This window comes from Centruroides sculpturatus, unplaced genomic scaffold (genome assembly GCF_000671375.1).
Source record: "Centruroides sculpturatus isolate CEXI.00-Female unplaced genomic scaffold, Cexi_2.0 scaffold121, whole genome shotgun sequence".
NCBI lineage: Eukaryota > Metazoa > Arthropoda > Arachnida > Scorpiones > Buthidae > Centruroides > Centruroides sculpturatus.
The window spans coordinates 955278-975841 of record NW_019384708.1 but is presented as its reverse complement, the minus strand read 5'-3'; the positions used below and the strand labels follow the sequence as shown (position 1 = coordinate 975841).

Genomic DNA, 20564 nt, shown 5'->3' with positions numbered 1-20564 from the left:
AATTATATTATAATTAAATAATATATATATACATATATTCTTTTAAGAACTATAAATATTTCAAAGCAATTTTTTACTTTAATTTCATTGAGGAATATTTTATATATTTATATTATATTGATAGATCTACATTGAAATGTTAATTATCATTTGAATGTGAATAAATATTTTACTTTCTTCTGTTTTTACAGTTTCTGTATTTATTAAATTTTAAATCGTTTGTTGAAAAGTTTATAAATATATTATAAATATTTTCTTAAGCATTATAAAATAATCATTCATTTATGAAAATTTTAGTTCTTAAGCTTAATGAATCTAAAGAAGTCATTCAGTTTTTATCTAAATCAGTGGTGAAGGACATTCTTAAATTCTTTAATCAGAACACAACATTCCATTATACTAGGGGATATATAAATAACAACACAACAACTCAAAGCCCTATTCCAATCATTTAATTATAGCCCGATATTTAGGCGATCGTTTGGTAATTTAATATATACTAGGGGATGTTTATTTTGCATTGCTTAAGCGTTTACCGGTAAGTTCAGTATATAGCCTATGCACATAGGTAAACACGTAGGGTAAACTTGCCTAATTCGTATCCTTTAAGGAAAAACCATCATATTATCGAAATTAATAAACATAAATTATTTTTTATTTTAAGTAACTTTTATATGTGAAATATTTTATTGCTACCATAATCATAAATCTTATAAACTTCTGAGAAATAAACAATTTAAAAAAACACTAAAAAAGTACGATTTAGGACCATTCGTCTTAAATCGTATTGATATATTCTTAAATCGTACTTTGAGATCCTATCATTGATTTGCAGCCTTAAGAATAAAAATCTTAATCAATAATGTATTAATACGTGTGTATATTAACTCTTAACAAATTCGGCAGATGGTCGTCGCCAATTTTTGGCAGTCATCGCAGTTGTAATACGTTGTTTTTTTATTGGTTCCTGCGCAAAGTTCATGTACCCATATCTTACATTGTGTGCATTTGATCATACTTTGTTTTACGTCTTCTTGGCATAATTTACCAACTGTTATTTTCATCTTCTTGTTTCTTTTTTTTATTTTCCTTTTGTGATATTTTAGTAGTTTTACTTTTCTTTGCACCAAGATTCTTTGATACGTTTTTCTTCTTGCATTTCCAAGAATACCACGTATTGGAGATATTATTTGAAATGTCGTTCGAACTGTCTCTGTATTAGAAATGTTTTCTTTCATACCTAAAGAACATTCCTTCGCTTTCTCTTCTAGACATTGATCTTGCTGTTTTTCCGAAGAGTGAGTTGTTGGTACCTCAGAAAGTTGTGGGTACTCAACTTCTTCAGTCTGTTCTTCATCAGTAGTCTGATTGGATTGTGCCACACACGTTAAAGTATCTGTTTGTTCTTGCTGCCTTTCAGTTACGAGATTCTGGGAGACTTTCGCCGATTCACTTAGATTAGCATCTTCGTCAAGAACAACATATTCCTCATCCCTGATCTTAAAGCGATTGCAAGGCCACAATCCGCAAGATTCGAAACCATGCATGCCTGTGTCCATACAAACAGCTCGAGGATATGCTTTATTAAGGAACCAGGATGGTTTCGCATCCACAATGCGCAAGCAGCACTAAAATTCAGTTTTAATGATTTGAAAAAATGACTTATTTAGTCTATTCTTTGATGTGTATTCAGTCCTTGTAACTGTCGTCTAAATGTCAATTTCGGTACATTATATACACTACAAACTTCGTTAAATTATAAGGTCCCGTCATTATATTTTTTAATCGCTTCTTTCATATTTTCTTTACTCCAAGAATTATATTTTCTTTTTGACATGTTGTTCTAAAATTAAAGACAATTAAGTTTTAATTTGTTTTGAACCTTTGCGTTTATTATTCAAATCAGAAACTTAGTAAAAAAAAAATAAGTTTACGAATCGGTAATAGCTTATTGTGACATTCATCTAAAATGGTTTTCTTAAATCGTACCAGTATGTTTTAAGACCTTGCCTCAAGTACGAAATAGGCGCAAGAGTCGAACAAACTTTACATTTGTCGCCAAAAAATTTGACAACAAATACGCATATATCATCACATCAGATGAAATCACAAAAATATGCATTAATACAGTAGACCCCCTATAACGCGGGTTCCTATAGTGCGGATTCCTATAACGCGGCGAAAAAATTGCGAGAGTATTCGTATAAAGACGCTAAAAGGGACGCGTAAAACGCGGTAAAACGTCATCGCCGACTCGTGTCGCTACAGGATTGGTCGAATCTGGACCAATAGTAGACGAGCAGCCGAACTACTTACACGCTACGGAGAGTTTAGGCGAGTAAGTTGAGTTTACTATCGTCTGTACAGTATGTAAATTACGTACCGTAAGTCTAATACAGCACTAATTTTATACATTTTTTGTGAAAGAAACATTTCTTATTCAACGGCCATAAAAATTATTTATATTAATGATGTCTCCAAAGTTCAACGAATCTTTCGCAGAAAAATAACTTATCAGAAATCGCGGCCGCCGTTGGTGCGCTGCTCAGCAACGAAAACAAGCTTAAGCAATGGCGACGTCGAACGGTGCATACTCGGTAAATAATCCTACAATTTTTTGTTTATAGCATAGTTTATACGGATTATTCCCAAAAATTTATATGTATTTTGGAAATATTGAGTCGAATTATTCTAGAATCGATTAATATTATGGAAGAAAATCTTCCAAACATCCGTAATCCGTAAACTTCACACGTGTCGAGCTGTGATTGGCTCATGTATTTAAGGATTCCTACAACGCGAAATTCTTATAAAGCGGAACGTATCTACCGCGTTATAGGGGGTCTACTGTACATCACAAATAGTTAAAAAACTTATACGCGATCCAATTTGAAGAAAGTTCTTACGAAATGTGGAAAAATATTACAGAAAAAGTTGAAAAAACTTTCTTTTCAATGTTTTTGTCGGGAGCAGCGTAACAGCGTGTTGTCTGTCAGATGGTAATATGGCCAATTGTTATTTACTTTTTTTGCTACTAGAGACACTAATAGCTATTACCGGAGTAGAGATATAAGCGAAGTACGAATTAACAAGTTTACCCTATATTTAAATAGAAGTCTTTATTCAAAAAAAATGAAAGAAACTATGTGTAATCTTAGTCAATTTATCTAAGACTAAAGAAAAACAAGGTTATACTTTTATTATATGCTATATTTATATTTTATCAGGACACAAAAGATCACTTGTGACTAACACAAACGACCAGGTTCTCCATCTCTGCTTTAAATCATACCTTAGATAACAGCGTAAAGTTCAAAAGTCATTTATTTTTGTGTCTACACTGATACTAAAATCACATACGGCTGTAGTCATATTTGATATTTATTATTATTTTATGATGTATCGAACAGAAATTTAAAAAAAAAAATAAACGTTACTTCAGTGTATCGACCCAAAGGAAACAACTGCTTTAGTGAAGTAAATTAACTTTTAATACTGTTAAAGTTTATTAATTTGCTTTACTCATAGAAACGTGATTTAAATATATATTAAAGGTTCATTACGTAAAAAATATTATTTAGACTCGCCTTACTTAGATATTTTTCATATTAGCATTCAAACGATAAACGTAGTGTTAAATTAAAAGTGAAGTATTGATCGTGTTTCAGTAGCAACTGCGAGTTGTTTGTGTTTGAAATTTATTTATTTTTTTAAAATATTCATTTACAAAGACTTAAGTACTTCCAAACCATATGTTTTCTTTTATGTTAGACATGACTTTTTTAATTTTATCAGCTAAAATACAGATAAAACGTGAAGCAAGTATATATATTCACTACTATGTATTACCTATTATATACATGTATATTATATATAGCCCAGAAATAACATAAATTAAAGATTCCTTTAAAATGTTTTCGTTAAAGTACCGAAGAAACTTTACTAGCAGAACATACTACTATGTTTCATTTTATATACTCTATAAAAATGAGACATAACACTATCATTTTCTGTTTTTAAAATGTCTTTTTAATAGAAGCACACCGTTCATTTATATAATGTTGATAGTTACAATTCTTTATAGTTCTAAGCTTTCATTATTTGTAAATTTTGAAATCAGAACACTTAATTGTCAATTAATAACGTGAAAGAAAACTCAAATAATAATGAAAACAATAATATAACTACACTAATGCGTCAAGGGAATCCTATATATATATGTCTTATATATAATGTTTCTTCTCCCATGTTACATTACACTTTTCCTTTACCAATAGGGTCATGCTAGACATCTATATAACTCTGTGATAAATAAAATATTTTAATTGAAATTACGTGACTTTCAGTGTATAAACAAAACTACCTTACATAGTTAATCGGAGCCTTCTGCTACTCTGCGTTCCTCATTTCGTCTCGATTTTAATGTGTCTAACACTATTCTCGAGATTAAAGAAGGACAGACAGTCAGACGGATCACAGTGAATTTATAGGTACAATTTTTTTTTAAAAATTCGATATAAAGAATAAAATTAACATTATTAAAAGAAATACAATTAATCAAGAATTGTTTTTAGAATAGCTTTGATATATATATATATATATTTTAAAATAAAATTGTTTTTAGATATTTTAAAATGTTATGAAAGATTTTAAGTGTTTTAAAATTTTTTTCTGGTCTATTTTATGTTTTAAAAGTGTGACGATTTCATTCCATTACTTAAAGTTTTCAATGATTTTAATCTAAAAGAAGCATGAGTAATGGCTTTCATTATTTATTGATATTTCTTTTCCTTAATGGATTTTATGAAGAGAATGGACTAGGTACTGCATATCTGTTAAATTGTTTTAAAATAACTGCGATGGAGCATAAAATAAAATGGCGTATATGCAGTCAATTTTTTATTATTTAATTCTAAAATACATTTTACAATATGGAATTTAAGTCGAAGATAGAATAGTAAATTTATTTTAGTGATTGAATACTCATTCTTTTATTAATAGGTTACCTTTTATCGAACTTTGTTGATAATAACTTTTATCTTTCATGGATTTTATAATGAGGAAAAAAAATGCTTTGCCTCATTATAAATTTTTGGTAATCGATATCACCAAGGGATCAATCAGAAGAAAATTCATTAGAAATGAGAGGTGGTGTTTTTCTCTAGAGACAAATGAAATTATGCTTTGAATATAGATTAATAAAACAAAATGAAGTAAACGGTTTTTGTTATTTAAAATAAAGATGAAGAAAATAATTTCACTGGAAGCAATTGAATCGATTATAAATAAAAGTAAAACTAAAGGTAACTTTATAAACGGCAATCCCATGGCTAACATATAGGTCTACTGTTCACTTGTATAATAGAATGGAATTAATTTTATCAGCAGTAGTAAAGTTTAGTTTTGAAAGATAAAGAATATTATCGAGTAACCAGAGTTTCCTATTAACATGTTGAAAAATTACATTATCTTAAATGATGATTTATTTATTTGAATACACACGCTATTAAAAACTCGGGGTACAAACCTTTAATGGTGGCAGATAACATAAAAAAAACATGATATGTTTTTATGTTCTCATGATCGGATGTTAAAGGATACAATAAGGTGCGGTAATGGCAAGATAATAAATGGTAAAAATTGTTTATTAGGCTTTCTAACACATTAGGATGGTGTTTACAAACATACATTCCTATGTTAATATGGCTTCTTTTTATGTATTCCGCTTCCCTAAAAATTTGTAACCAGAGTTCTGAATTTATATGTATACGTCCTTCGGTCGTCATAAAGTTTTATGTTTATAATAAAATTATTGTTTCCTCTCGTTTTGTTGCAGGAATTATGTCACTTCCGTATATCGGATAAATTAAAAGTCAAAACAAAACCATGTTGTCTAGTGATTATGCGTGCCCTTCCTGATGTATATCATAGAAGAATAACTCTGAATTTAGATAACAAATAGTACTTAAAACTTTATTGAATCCTAGTGAATTTGTAAAGATAGTGGTAAATTATTATTGTTTTATGAATCTACAGTTCTTTAGGTATACAGTAAATAGTATGTTTCTGCTTTTCTCTCCGGGGCAACCTGCTAGAGATAAACGTAATTGCTTCAATTACAATAAGAAAAATAATAAGAAGTAACGGCATTTTAAAACAGCATCGTATCCTACGAATGAAGTAAAACGAAGATTCTTTTACTGTTGTAATTTCATTTACGTATATTAATTGATGAAATCAACGTTTTTATCATTCACTTTTTTACATTTTCAAATAATAGGTTATCCTTTCCCTTTGGTATCATATATACACCACAAAATAATTAATAAAATTATTAAATGTCTGTAAAGTCATCGTTTTAGATAGATTTGCAATATTTAGGTATATTAATAGGTGTATTAAATATAATACTTTCTGTCAACTTGCATGCATACAGCTTGTCTGTATATGCAAGGTGATTCATTCGAAACTGAACACTTACTTTGTAACCGCATGATAATCTCATGTCACTCTCGAATAACATGTTGTGGAACGTTCCACTAAGTCGCCATGAAATAAGAAATCGTCCCTTTCGTGTTTCATGCTTGTCTTTTATTTTATAGGGATATTCCGCATAACAAGTATTCAGTACCGTGTGAATCACTATAATATAAGCCATTTTATTTATTCTCATACAAGATTACGCGTTCAAAAATTACAGAATGTCATACAAAATTACAGAAAAAAATATATTAAAAAAGTATTAATTTCAACCAATTTATAAATATATTTAAATTTTTCATAAATTTAAATGTCGTTATGATAAAAAAAAAACTTCATTACCGTAAAATTCTTGTTTAGTTTATTGATTACAAGAGTAAATTCTTTGTAAACAAACGTGTTTTTTATGTTAAAAGTAATGATATAAAAAATTCTTGTTTCATTAAATAATAATTAACTAATCAGACTAAAGTTTTCTTATTTATTTTTAATATACGATTAAACTATAAATCATTTCACTAAATTAGAATTATTACACGTACTGTAGAAAGTCATTTTTTTTAGGTTTGCAAAAATCAAGATAAGTGTTAAAGCTATTTATTAAATATTTTAATTACAGCAAGTTTTAATTAATTAAAAGTTTATATTTTACGAAATTTATATTACTCTTTTATTATTTAAACGAAAATATTATAATATCTTAAGTATAATTCTATCGTATAATATACGATTATATAGACTCTTCTGTACATTTCATATAAGGAATGAAAACTTAAATAAGGAAACAATGTAAATATATAGGCCTATACAAGACAATATAAAAAGTGACTAAACAGCAAATATTTATTTGGAATTAATTATTTCTTATTATTATTAATAAATTTTGTGTATAAAATGTTTATATATTTCTATATTAATTAGCACTGGTTTATTGAATCGTATATTTAATAGTGAATACGTATGTCAACTTTAAATGTGAGAAAAATAACAAATATAATCAACATTAATAAAAGGTAGAAAATTAAATGTAGGGCCTACAAATATTTAAATTTTTTATTTTATGTATGAAAATTTAATTAAAATTTTATATTTATAAAATAACAACGATCAATTGATAACGAAATACAATAATTTATTTAATTTAAATACAGGTATATGCTTTCCATCTCAAATTAGTAGTGGCTTCCAACTGTACATCATACTTTTCTTTTAACGATAGAGTTGTGCCAGTCATCAATCTAACATCTTTCAGGGGAACATTTTTGAGTTGAAATAACGAGACTTTCGATTTGCATTGGAAGTTTGTATATAGTTAATTGGGACTCATGCACCTAAGGTGTCCATATCTGTTCTCCTCTTTAATCTATCTAACTAACGTTCTCGAGATTAAGTATGGACAGACTGACGGACGGATGACAGTGGGAATTTATAGGTCTACAATTTTTCAAATTTCAGATTAATAATTCCGACAAAAAAGGAAATAAGATTTATTTAACATTTTCTTCATAAATCAACATCTTCTTCATCAATTTATTTTACGAAATTTATGAAGAAAACATTTTATTGAATTTTGTTGATAACTTTAAGCTTTTACGCAAAAAAGATGAGTAAAAATGCTATGCTTCATTCGTCTGTCTGTCCTTCCTTAATGTCGAGAACAGAGTTAGATAGATGCACGCTCAGATAAAGGGTGGAAAGCACGTACGTAGGAGGCACTGATGAACTCTGCACGAACTACCGATCGAGACCGAAAGTCACGTGATTTCAATTCAAATATTTTCCCCTCAATGGAGATACATAGATGACCGGTATGACTCGTTTGTTATCAGGAAAAGTATGATGTACAGGGACAAGACACTAATAATTTCAGATGGAAAACATATATTTTTAATTGAATAATTTAAAAATTCGATTAAAAATTATAATCCGGAATTGTGACGACGTCACAATAATTGCTCGTTATAAACATTAAATTTTAATTTTACGAAGAAATGCAAAATTTATAAAGAAAAGAGTTGTGTTTTCTTCGTAAATTTTGCACAAGTTTCTGAAGATTGGCTGAAAGTTTCGTCATATATTATAATTATTATTTTATTTTTGAGGAATTACTATTCACCTAGCTGTACCCTCGACAAATTTTTGTTGCAAATTTACTGAATTTTCTAGTGACTTTACCTTATTCATTTGATAAATGACACCTTACATTAATAGAGTTTTTTGTTTTTTATATAATCCTCTTTCTTCTATCTTCTAACATTATTATATTAACTGATATTAAAACAATAATGTTGATTTATTACGTTCTAAAATTGATTCGTTTTCTTTATGAAATAAGAATTATGTATAAATAAATTATTGTTTTATAATATAGTATATTTAATATGAGCATTTATTTCATATTTCCTAGTTTAATATTGAGAGGAGATTTAATTTTGAATTGTAAATAAATAAATTTAATAATTTACACGCAATAAATTTTAAATACACTTAGGCTTTATGGTTATAATAATAGGGAACAATTTAAATGTAAAATTTCGGTAATCAGATGAGTCATTTATGATAATAACTTAAATTAATTTTAAGATTCATCCAGAAACTTAGTTAATTAATTAAAAAATTAGACATTTTCTTATCTTAAATTAAAATCAAAATCCTACAATCTGGATAAATAACAATCACAGAAAGATAATGTATTGTAAATTATATTGATAATAATTCACTGTTGCAAATGTAATGATCTTAGAATTAAATCTATCAAATAAGTTTTGTAAAGGATTATTAGTTGAGTTTTATGTTCCAATTAATATTAGGAAATAACAAGATGCTTTTAATATTGTCAATCCTCTGTTAGGAACTAATCATACGAGGAACACTGTTAATTACTTCTTTAGAAGTATTTTATTCTTGGTGTTCAGTCAAAGATGCATTTTGGGCAAAGCTCCTCATCAGTTTGATATGGTGAGGACTTATGCCTCTTTGACTGAACATTAACAATGAAATACTTCTAAAGAGGTAATTAACAGAACACCTTATATGATTAGTTCCTAACAGAGGATTCACTATAATGAATGAAACGTGTTGTTAGTTTGTAAAATATCTCTTTTCAACACTTAATTTGTCTAATGATTCAATTGTTCTCGTTGAGGGAATAATGAAGATAGTGTTGACCCTCACATCATCCCTACATTTGTAGAATATGATTTGAAAATGCCCATATGATCTTTACTATCTTTATTCACATCTGTTTACAACTCCAATTTATAAAATGTTTTACAAAATAATATAATATTTTCATTTATTAAGTGAATTATTATTGCGTAAGACTTGTTTTAAAATTACATGTTAGTTTAAGTCTATATTTTGAAAATGTACTACAATAAAAAATACGAAAATGTCACAAATATATTTAAAATGTCTGGTGTAAAGTTTAAAGATTAAACAAAAGAAATACAAAATTAAAATTGATACGAATAATTAGAACACTTCCTTCTTAGAAGGTAATGCTGTGTATTCTTTTACGTGAGTAGTATGATTTTTTCTTGTGACGAACCACATAATAATTGCAGACTAAAGTGAGAAACTGAAACTGTAGGTTATAAAGAACTTTATGAAGGATAAATTTTGAATAAAGTAAAGATTTACGAGATAGTACAGATTATAAGTCATAAATAGCAATAATTTGGATGGCCAAAAGTGTAAATGTGTCATTGAAAAGATCCGAGTTCGATTCCGAATCTAATCCTCAGGAAATTTCATGGCTGATTTCATCCGAATACATTGAACTTCGTTTTTCATCAGCTAAACATCTCATTGTGGCTAGATCTATAATAGGGTTGCTGAATGGTAAAAATGTTGATGTACGAAATGGGCTAACCAAATATAATATGATATGTACTATACAGTACTTCGTACCCCATTTTAAATGGAACATTCAAATATACATTTAAAACTAGGTTTGGTTTCATGTGTTAAGGCAACGCAACACATCGGCGATCTTCCGTAGAAAATACTGCCTCCGGGGTTACTTTATACGAGAAATCGTGTTATTTATGTGTTACAAATATGAAGAAAACCCGAAATACTTTACGCGGACAACTCTTGACAATAATTCATAGTGATCTGAAAATTAATCTTCGATAAATAAAACGGGATTTAGAAATATGTAAGTTAGTTGCACATCAGATTTTGAAAAACAACTCATTGTCATTAACTTTACATTAAACTATTCCAAACGTCATCCGAACAGAACAGCCATAGTAAAGTCGACAGTGTCATTTTGTGAATAGGCTCTACAACAAACAATTGCATAGCCCAATTTCTTCAATACTGCGCTTTTTAACGAAGAAACAACATTTCGTAACAATGAAACTGTAAATAGCTACAATTGTCACAAGTGATTACTCGAAAATCTCTTATTGATGCACGATTGCAAATTTGACGATTGTGCATTTAATTTATTATATATATCAAAAATAATAATGCTTAAATGAAAGATAAATATGTTAAAATTTTCTGCTTTTTTAATGTATTTAATATGTGCATTGTGATCTATGAAAAGTAATTTGTATTCTAATTCAATAATTTTGTAGTTGACCAGACGGCCACGTAATTGGGTATTATTTAACCTATTGTATAGAGAGTTCGTATTCGAATTAAATTTTACCTCCATAATTTATTTTGGCTTATATGTCTGGATATTATATCCTTTCCCTCATATACGTTAGTTGACTCCATTATGCCCATAATGGGCATGATAGATAACATAGTCGGTCACAATAACGTCCATTCTTTATCCATACTATATCCCCGAAAAACCTAAATTCGCCCCTGATTGCAGATCAAGTTTACTCTTAATGGACGTAATTGCGATGGGTAATATGACCTACAATGTCCTGGTGTCTCGTTTATTTTGTAAAAATTCTATAACGTACAATATAAATTTATGTATATAAATAATTTCCAATATATTTATACATTTTTATAAGTAAAAAATGTATTCAGAAAATATATAACCAATGTTAAATTTCGAATATTTCAACATGCATTGAGAAATCGAATTAGGATGTTTTATCTTAAAATTTCCTGAAATATTCTTATAAAATATATGTTTAAAAAATATAATAATTATATTCATTAATATTACATTGTAAAATTTAAAAGAAATTTAACAGTTTTTTATATTTGTTTACATTTTATATTTTTAATTCTGTAATTTTAAACTTTTATAGTTTTTTTCTTTTGAGTTACTTATTAATTTGAGTTATTTAATTTAAAGTTTAATAATATTGAAACTTATTAAATTTTAATCTTGTGATAATTATAAATTTAAACACTTAAAAAGTTATATATTTCATAGCAACGTCAATAAATCTATAAACGTTTGTATATTATTAGTGCTGATAAAGTTGTTATTAAAAAATAAAATGGATATTTATTTAATTTTTTTTTAAAAATCTAATGTGAACATTTGTTTCCATATAAATGATTTATGATTAAAAAACTTTTTTAAAAGTTAAAAATATAATTTATATAAAACACATAAAATACAACCTAATGTTTGCCGAGCAAAAATTTATTTATTACACTAACGTTTTTAACCACTTTTTAGTATAGGGCATCCTCAGGTTTTAGAACATAATATAAATATTCCAAAATGAAACATAGAGTTTTTTGTTTGAGTTTGAAAAAATATTTTTACACTTAAAAATCGATTTTGATATTAAATTTAGACAATAAAAACTTACTAAATTTAAACGTTGATATAAAATTTTATTTACTAGATACTTTTAAATGTAATTTGCAAAAATCTGTATCCGTCCATTAATTTAGTACCTTGCTTCAATGCACTTATTGATTTCATGATCAACATAATCCGATGTTACCTACATATTCAGAAGACATAAATAATCTAGCGGCTTGATGTGTTATCAATTCTTTTTCAGTTTCAACGGAGTGTCATATAAACAAAAGAAAGGTGTTTCAGTAGGAATAGTTAATATATTGTCCTATATCAGGACACTTATGCGAACTAGTACTACATAAAATCAAATAGACATCCTCAGAGGTTTCTTCGAGAACTTTATACTCTACAAACGGCATGTAGATGCCGTATTTACAATTTAGAAAAATAATCGAAGGATTCGGGAAGTTTTACTTGCAGTCAACAAAAATGATCGTGATTTAAAACTAAAACTAGAACAAGAAAGTTCTACTTATCTCCACTTCTTGGACATCGATATAAAGTTTTAAACAAAGAAATAAACACACGGGTCTGTTCTTAAATCACACTCACGCTCCTCTCTACATATCATTTTGGTTCAACGACCCGTATAAATATAAGTTATCGGCGTTTAAGGCATTCATAAGAAGAGACTTGTTGTTGCACCAACATTCAGGGCCGTCTCGAGATTAATAGATTTAAAAGGATTGCAACAAATTTGGATTACAAAACCGCCACAGTTAAAGTACTGGTCAGAGGTTACAAGGAAAATAAAGATAAAACACATATTAACTTTGATAGAATTAATAAATTCACATATAATAAGCGATTAGGAGTTGTGATGAATGAGTTAGCTTTTTATAAAAATTCGAGAATGATCTACAAAAGACCACTCAATATTTATAATTTATTACGAAACGATAAAGACAAAATGAAAAAGAAAGAGAAATCTGCAATATATAAAATATCGTTTGAGAACCAACAGAGGAATCTCAAAAGATTACGTGGGTGTGACTAGAAGAAACCTGGCAGTACGTCTGAGGGAACATAAGTACAACGTTGAAAAAGGCCACAATAGCACAATCTTACTAATTATGACACGGATTGAAGGGGAAGTTATAAAATGAGAGGAAGCGAACGATATTAATACGATGCGCTCTACTTTCATTGCTCTCTGAAAATGGAAAAAGTGGAAATTTACAAAAGCAAAATCAACAAACGATGCCTAAACTCGAAAGATGCTAACGCGCTTCCAACATCGTTGAAATATAGAATAGAAAAAAGAATGGGTCTTAAAAACCCTTAAATCCTCGAGGTTAATATATTATATTTATTTGTTTATTTTATTTTATTTATTTATTATTTAATATACGCAGTTCTTTTAGTTTGTTTTATGTTCAAATTTAATTAAAATGGTTTAAATTTAAAAAAACGGTATGTTTCATTTTGGAATATTTATATTATGTTCTAAAACCTGAGGATGCCCTATACTAAAAAGTGGTTAAAAACGTTAGTGTAATAAATAAATTTTGTTCAGCAAACGTTAGGTAGTATTTGATATGTTTTAGTTTCTTTGCTCGGAAAGCTGTAGATAATTTATATAAAGTTTTATATCCAAATATTTGAACATTTTAAATACAGCGATAATATAAATATTAAATTATTTATATTTGCAAATTACATTTAAAAGTATCTAGTAAATAAAATTTTATATCAACATTTAAATTTAATAAGTTTTTATTGTTTAAATTTAATATAAAAATCGATTTTTAAGTTTAAAAATTTTTTTTCAAACTCAATTTTTTTATCTGAATGGCTTATTTACAAAGAAGAAGCATATTTATTGATTTATTAATTATAATAAATTTTGTTACTTACAGAATAGCGATGACATAGAAAACATTCTTTCCTAGATAAACTAGTTAAGGCATAATGATATATAAACTAAGTCAACGAAGTAATTTCCGCATTCTGATACAACTTAGGAATGCCTTTGTATGGAAGACTTCCTGATTATTTCTGATGATTTTTGTTTCCTTCAATATAAGAAAAATAATTATTACTAAAGTAACTTAATTTATTTAAAAATATTGACTATATATAAATTTTCTATTAAAATATTTATAATAAATATTGATAGGATTATAAATGAATTTTTATTTATTTTATTAATATTAAGCTTATTCTGTTTACCTATTATTATACTTATAATGAAACATAAAATGAATTTTCATGTTTCACTCTGTGTTTCATTATAAATATTTATGTAGATTAATTAAATGATTATAAGAATTTATTTACTTGTCAATGTTTTCATTTGAAATGTTTTATTATAATTTATGCTCACTCAAGTTCCATTCATATTTCATTATTAAAATCTCAGTAAATAAAGAGAATGGTATATACCATAGGTTAGAACCTGTGACCTTTGGTTTTTAATAAAGCTTAATAAAATATAAAATGATAAATAAATAGGTTGAATCAGGTAATTGAAAGCTATCGAGAAGGGAAAGCTGAGGATTTTTTCCAATTCCCATAGTGGTCCCCTCTATAAAATTAATGTTAATTTTACTAATATGGTGGGCTTAATATAAGCTCTCGACGTCCTTGATGTTGAATATAAACACTTACGCAACTTGTAAAACAATATGCAGCTTTATGATCCGTTTGGGATATCATTAAATTGGGGAGACCTTTGGTATGTGGCTTCCCGATTAGTAAAATTTCCCTACTTCTGATCTAAACAGCAATCAAATTATAAAAAATTAATTTGTTTATGTATAGATTTTTTTCTCTATATATTAATATCCGCTAAAATATATGCTTGTTTTAAATTAACATAATAATTCAAATGTTAGAAAATAGTAGAAAATTGTAATTTTGTAAAGATTGGATATGTGTATAATGGAAAATACATTATAGATAAGTAAAATGGGATAAATAATATCAAAGTAAAGAAAATTTGTCGTTTAAAGAAGCGATCAATATGAAAAAAATCTCTAGAAATATGATATTTGATACAATTAGATTAAACGATCGAAAATCTTCCTTTATCAGACATGTAATCATCTTAAAATTATTCGTTTACGTTATACTTAAATTTTTGTATTTTATATACTGTAATATTTTTATAATATAATATAACTACACATGAACTTTCGATCTGGAACGGAAGTCACGTAATTTTAACTCAAAAATTTTCCCCAGAACGGAGTTAGATAAATGACCGGCATGGCTCTATTGTTATCAGGAAAAGTATGATGTACAGGGGTAAGTCACTATTAAAATCAAGAGCGTATATTTTAAATGAAATATATTAATGAAAAACACGATTAAAAATTGCAGCCTGGCATTGTGACCATGTCACAATAATTGCTTGTTTTGTATTCGATTCTTTGAATTAACCATGGTATCGACCTTTTTAATTAAAAAAAAATAAGATTAAAGGAATTTTTAAAATTAGATTTTTAAGATTTTGTGACTCTTTCTGACATGTAGGTACTAAAAGATTAGTTTTTAATGTCCAGCACGTCTACAAAAATAGGACCGAGTGATAAGAAATGGAGATAAACACAGATGGATTAACTACAAGCAAAAGTTTTTGGTATATTACTCAAGAGATCCGAATTCGAATCGGATCAGGGTCTTAACTATTTACTATTGGTAATACCGAAGTTTCGGTATCCAATAGCAACGGTAGACATATGTTGTATTCGTACTGTACATTCAAACATTAGATAGCATGTAAGCGCCTAAGAGCTGTATCCATCCAATGTATTACATGTAGTATAACTTCAAATATGTTACTTGAGTCTCTTCCAACTCTTGAATACCGAAACTTCAGTATTATCAAAAAAAGCTATGACTAGATCCTTAGTAATATCAGGAATTTTTCATGGGTAATCCGTTCCGGAATATACACCCTGTCTCTCACTATATGTCCTCCCCTGTTGTGGATCTGACAAATTTTTATGAATTTAAATATTAGTTTTATTTACTTATAATAATGGACACAGAGAAAAAAAAAACGAACACGAATACCTGGCGATAAACTCTGCTGAAGGTCCTGCAAAACGTAAATATTATATGAAAACAAGCCGAGGACCTGATTGTAGATCAATTTCCGAAGAAACTCGTTGCCCAATATGTTTGCTAGCAGAAGAGAAACTAAGATAACGATAATCCAAATTACCATCAAAACTTAAAATTTACTTGGTTTTAACTGGTTAATTAATTTTTTTCCTCTTTTCAATTCATTCAATTTAAAGCCCACTAGTAAATAGAATGCTGAGTACTGATAAATGTTTGCCACTCACCAACTGTGCTGGAGTTTCTCGGATTTTTTACGTGTCTAACACCGAAATAGGAGCCCACAGAAAGTCCTCCCGAAAGGCGGAAAGCATGGCAAGTTGACTTACACAATGAATCCAATCAATCCATAAAATTTATTAATTTTTACTAGGGTATTTTGAAAGATTTTAACCTATTTTATAATTTATAGAAGAAAGAAAAGTTAACAAATAATTTAATTCACAAATTAAATTTATTCATGAAGTTTAACCATTAAACTATTCACTTCATAAAATTTAAATACTTTCTTAATATTTATTTTTGCGTCTAATATTTTTATGTAGTGTCTAAATTGGTTTTTCGGGTCGAGTAATTTCTAGAGAAAATGCGAATGTAAAACTAGCACTATGTATTTTTTATACAGCAATGATAAAGATTATCTTCATACTTTTGATCTAATTTTAAAGATCAAATAATGACTAGGTTAACTTTTAACTTTTTTAGCTTAGAAAAAACATAATTGAAGTTTAAAGTTTTATAGTGATTTCAATTATCTATAAAATAATTGAGTGAAAAAACTTTTTTTAAATATTTACCGGATGAAAAAAGTTGCATTTTTATAATAATACTTAAAAACAGTATTTTTTAAAGTGAAACGAGCAATTATTTACTGTGTCATAGTCACAATGCCGGGCTGCAAATTTTAATCATATATTTAATTAATTTAATTTAAAATATATGCTCTCCATCTCAAATTATTAATGGCTTGCCCCTGTACATCATTCTTTTCCTTAAACTATATACTCGTGTCGGTCATCTATTAATTAACTGCTTTCAGGGGAAAAGTTTGGAATTGAAATAATGTAAATTTTGGTTTCCATTGGGCATTCTTAAAGAATTAATCCACGCCTCCTGATCCTGTGGATTTTACATCTTATCTTGTCTGTCATCTAGTTTTATAAATATATTTTTAAAAATCAAAAATTATTTTCATTTGATAGCATTTAATATTTTAGAAATAACTTAGAAATAAATTTCTTAATTAACATAAAAATGATTTAAAACTTATACAAGTTTTAAATCATTTTTATGTTAATTAAGAAATACAAGTATTATTGGGCTGCAACTTTCAACAATTATAGACCTATAAATACCAACTGGCATCTGTCTGTTTGTCATCCCTAAACTACATATAGGAAGAACAGACAGACAAACGGACAGAGATCAGATATGGAAGAATCTCGAGAACTGAGTTAGATAGATGAAAGTCGAGACCATATAAGGAAGCCCCTAATTGTCTTTTTTTTTTAATTTTTAAGTATTTACAAAAACATTCTACATACTTTTTCAGTTTTGATTTGATCTGTTCTATACTACACATTAAATATATTAAAATATTTGATATTATTATAAAATAAAATTATTCTTTCATTAGACCTATTATTATTGTTTTACATAGCATATTTATTATTTTATTCAAATTTCTTTTTATTTAAAAGAATTATTTATTACTATTTTCTAAACAACGAAATCAAGTAAAAATGCTATAATATCGACAAAGTAGCAGTAGTAGCTGACTTCAAGGGTAACTTATTTATGTTAAAGGATAGCTGAAGTCACTTTTATAACCTACAGAGATGTAGGTTGTCGTTTGCTTCACTATCGGGGATGATGGCGGTAATAAAAGTATACTGATCTACTCCAAGTATAAACAAATATTTTTCTACCCATTTTAACATCTAATAACGTATTTCCAGCTACATCAAATATTTCAATTTTCGATAAATTTTTAACCTGTAGCAAAACAAATAAGAGAACGAAATATATATATTACTTCATACGTATATATTTAATGTGTGTATTCGTGTGTTTATGAAAATATGTGTTCTAGTTTTTTTTTATAATTATACCGTTTTATTTCCACTATAAATGTGGGTTTCTGAGAGAAAATCACGAGATAATTAAAATTAAATATTATTTAAAAATATTTCTTAAAGAGGTGAATGTTAATAAAATGCAAGTCGACCCCCCTATAACACTGTTGATTATTCCGTTTTATATGAATTCCATGTTGTACGAGTCACTTAGATTTTACAAATACGTGAGCCATTCACAGTCCTGCTCACCTATTTGTAAAATTTAAGTGACTCGTACAACATGGAATTCATATAAAACGGAATAATCAACAGTGCTATAGGGGGGTCGACTGTATAAAATAAACAAAAATACTATAAAATTTTCATTATAAGATTTTCAAGTATGATAAAGGAGACCACAAATTTAAAACTTACTCCAATAACAACTTTGGGAACGTAAAAAGGTGTGTTTTATAATCGAAACAACAAAGTGTTGTTATAAAACATACCTTTGGAAAAGCGAAATATTATTCAAGATGAGAGTAAATGAAAAGTGTCCCATAAGTCAGTTAATTCATTTCGAACAGTTTCATCATTCCTGATTTATTCTCTTGCAATGGAACGAATAAGTCACAAAATAACCATGAATTTAAATTAGTTTTTTTATTACAATATAACATAAAAATTTACTTGTAATATTATAATCTACATATTTTTAAAAGAAATATCTAGTGGGAACATAAAGATTTTCATAATTAATTAACCCAGTATATTAGAGGTCTTATGAGAACAACAATTACAATATACAGAATGGCTTAAAAGTTAGTTAACAAGGAAACTCTAGCTGTTCCAAGAATAATTTAGTATTATTAAAATATTTCATGGTTAACTGACTTTTAGCTTACACTGTGTTTATTATAGACGTAATATAATCTTAATAAACCATTATCAAACTAGAGAAAATAGAGTAATATAGAAAGAGTTGATTATAAATATGGCTTAAAGCAATACTGCTTATTTATTTTAAATAAAGAGAAATAAAAACACTTAATTAAAATTTTAAAAATAAAATAGAATAAATAATTAGATTTTTATTTCGATGTTTATTTTATCCTACTTTATGGATGAAAAATAAAACGCTAAAATTAGTTTATTAAAATTTTTCATGTTCACATAATAAATAATCTTTAAATGTAACATGAAAGTCGTACTGAAATAAACATGTTTTAAGTATAGCATCACAATTAATTTGCAATCAAATTTGAAATTATATGTTATTTCTTTAGCTATTTCTTTATTCTTTAATAATAATATTCTTTAAATCTAATAAATTAGATTTAAGAGACGGGGTCTTAACTTAATAAGATATCAGCTGAATTTTTCAAAATTATAACCGAAAAAATCATTAATATGATTGAAATTTATCAAGAATATAACTTGAAAATTGCTATTTATCAGCGTAATTAGTTCAAAACTTCTATGAAAATATTAAAGTGTGAAAGAACAAGAATAAATTTTGTGTAACAATTATATAGATTTGTCCAAATATCAGTAAACCAACTTGTATTTGAAGAAATGTATTTTAGTTAACTGAATTTTGGATCACCCTGTATTTTAAATTCAAGTAATTAAAATTGAATAGTGTTTTTAATAATACTTTCTTCGAATGGAAAAATTCTGCATTATTTTTATCCTCTTTGCATATTTGTCACAATATATAAATGAAATTAAAAGTTTAGTATTTAAAAATTTTCTATAAACGACTGATACTAATATTATTGTCTTTCGAAATTCCACTTTATATAATTTCTTAGAAAGGAAAGCTATTTTAATCTTTCACATAAACCTTTTACTACATCATTCACTTCAATATCTGAAAGATTAATTTAACACACAAACACATCTCTCAAGAAAGGATATCATCTTCCATAATCTTTAAAAGAAAAAGTTCAGAAACCGTAATTTTTCTCCAGAAAAAATTATATATATATATTAAATTTCACGTAATAATAATTATATAACATATCACTGTTTATAATTAATAAAATATTTTTTTTAAATTTAATATAATTTTTAATTGTGAATATTTAAAATATGAAGTTATTTTTCTGTTATTAGTTTATTAATTTAATTATTAAAATTAGTTTTAATTTTTAATGATTAATTTAAAATGAAGATATTTAATTATTTTTAAATAATTTGTTTAATTAAATAAANCA

General features: G+C 27.0%; 1 protein-coding gene across 1 annotated transcript in view; it reads left to right on the top strand.

The window, feature by feature from the left end:
- Positions 1-20564, top strand: part of LOC111627748 (atrial natriuretic peptide receptor 1-like) — a 331314-nt gene that overhangs the window by 64206 nt on the left and 246544 nt on the right. The window lies entirely within an intron of this gene.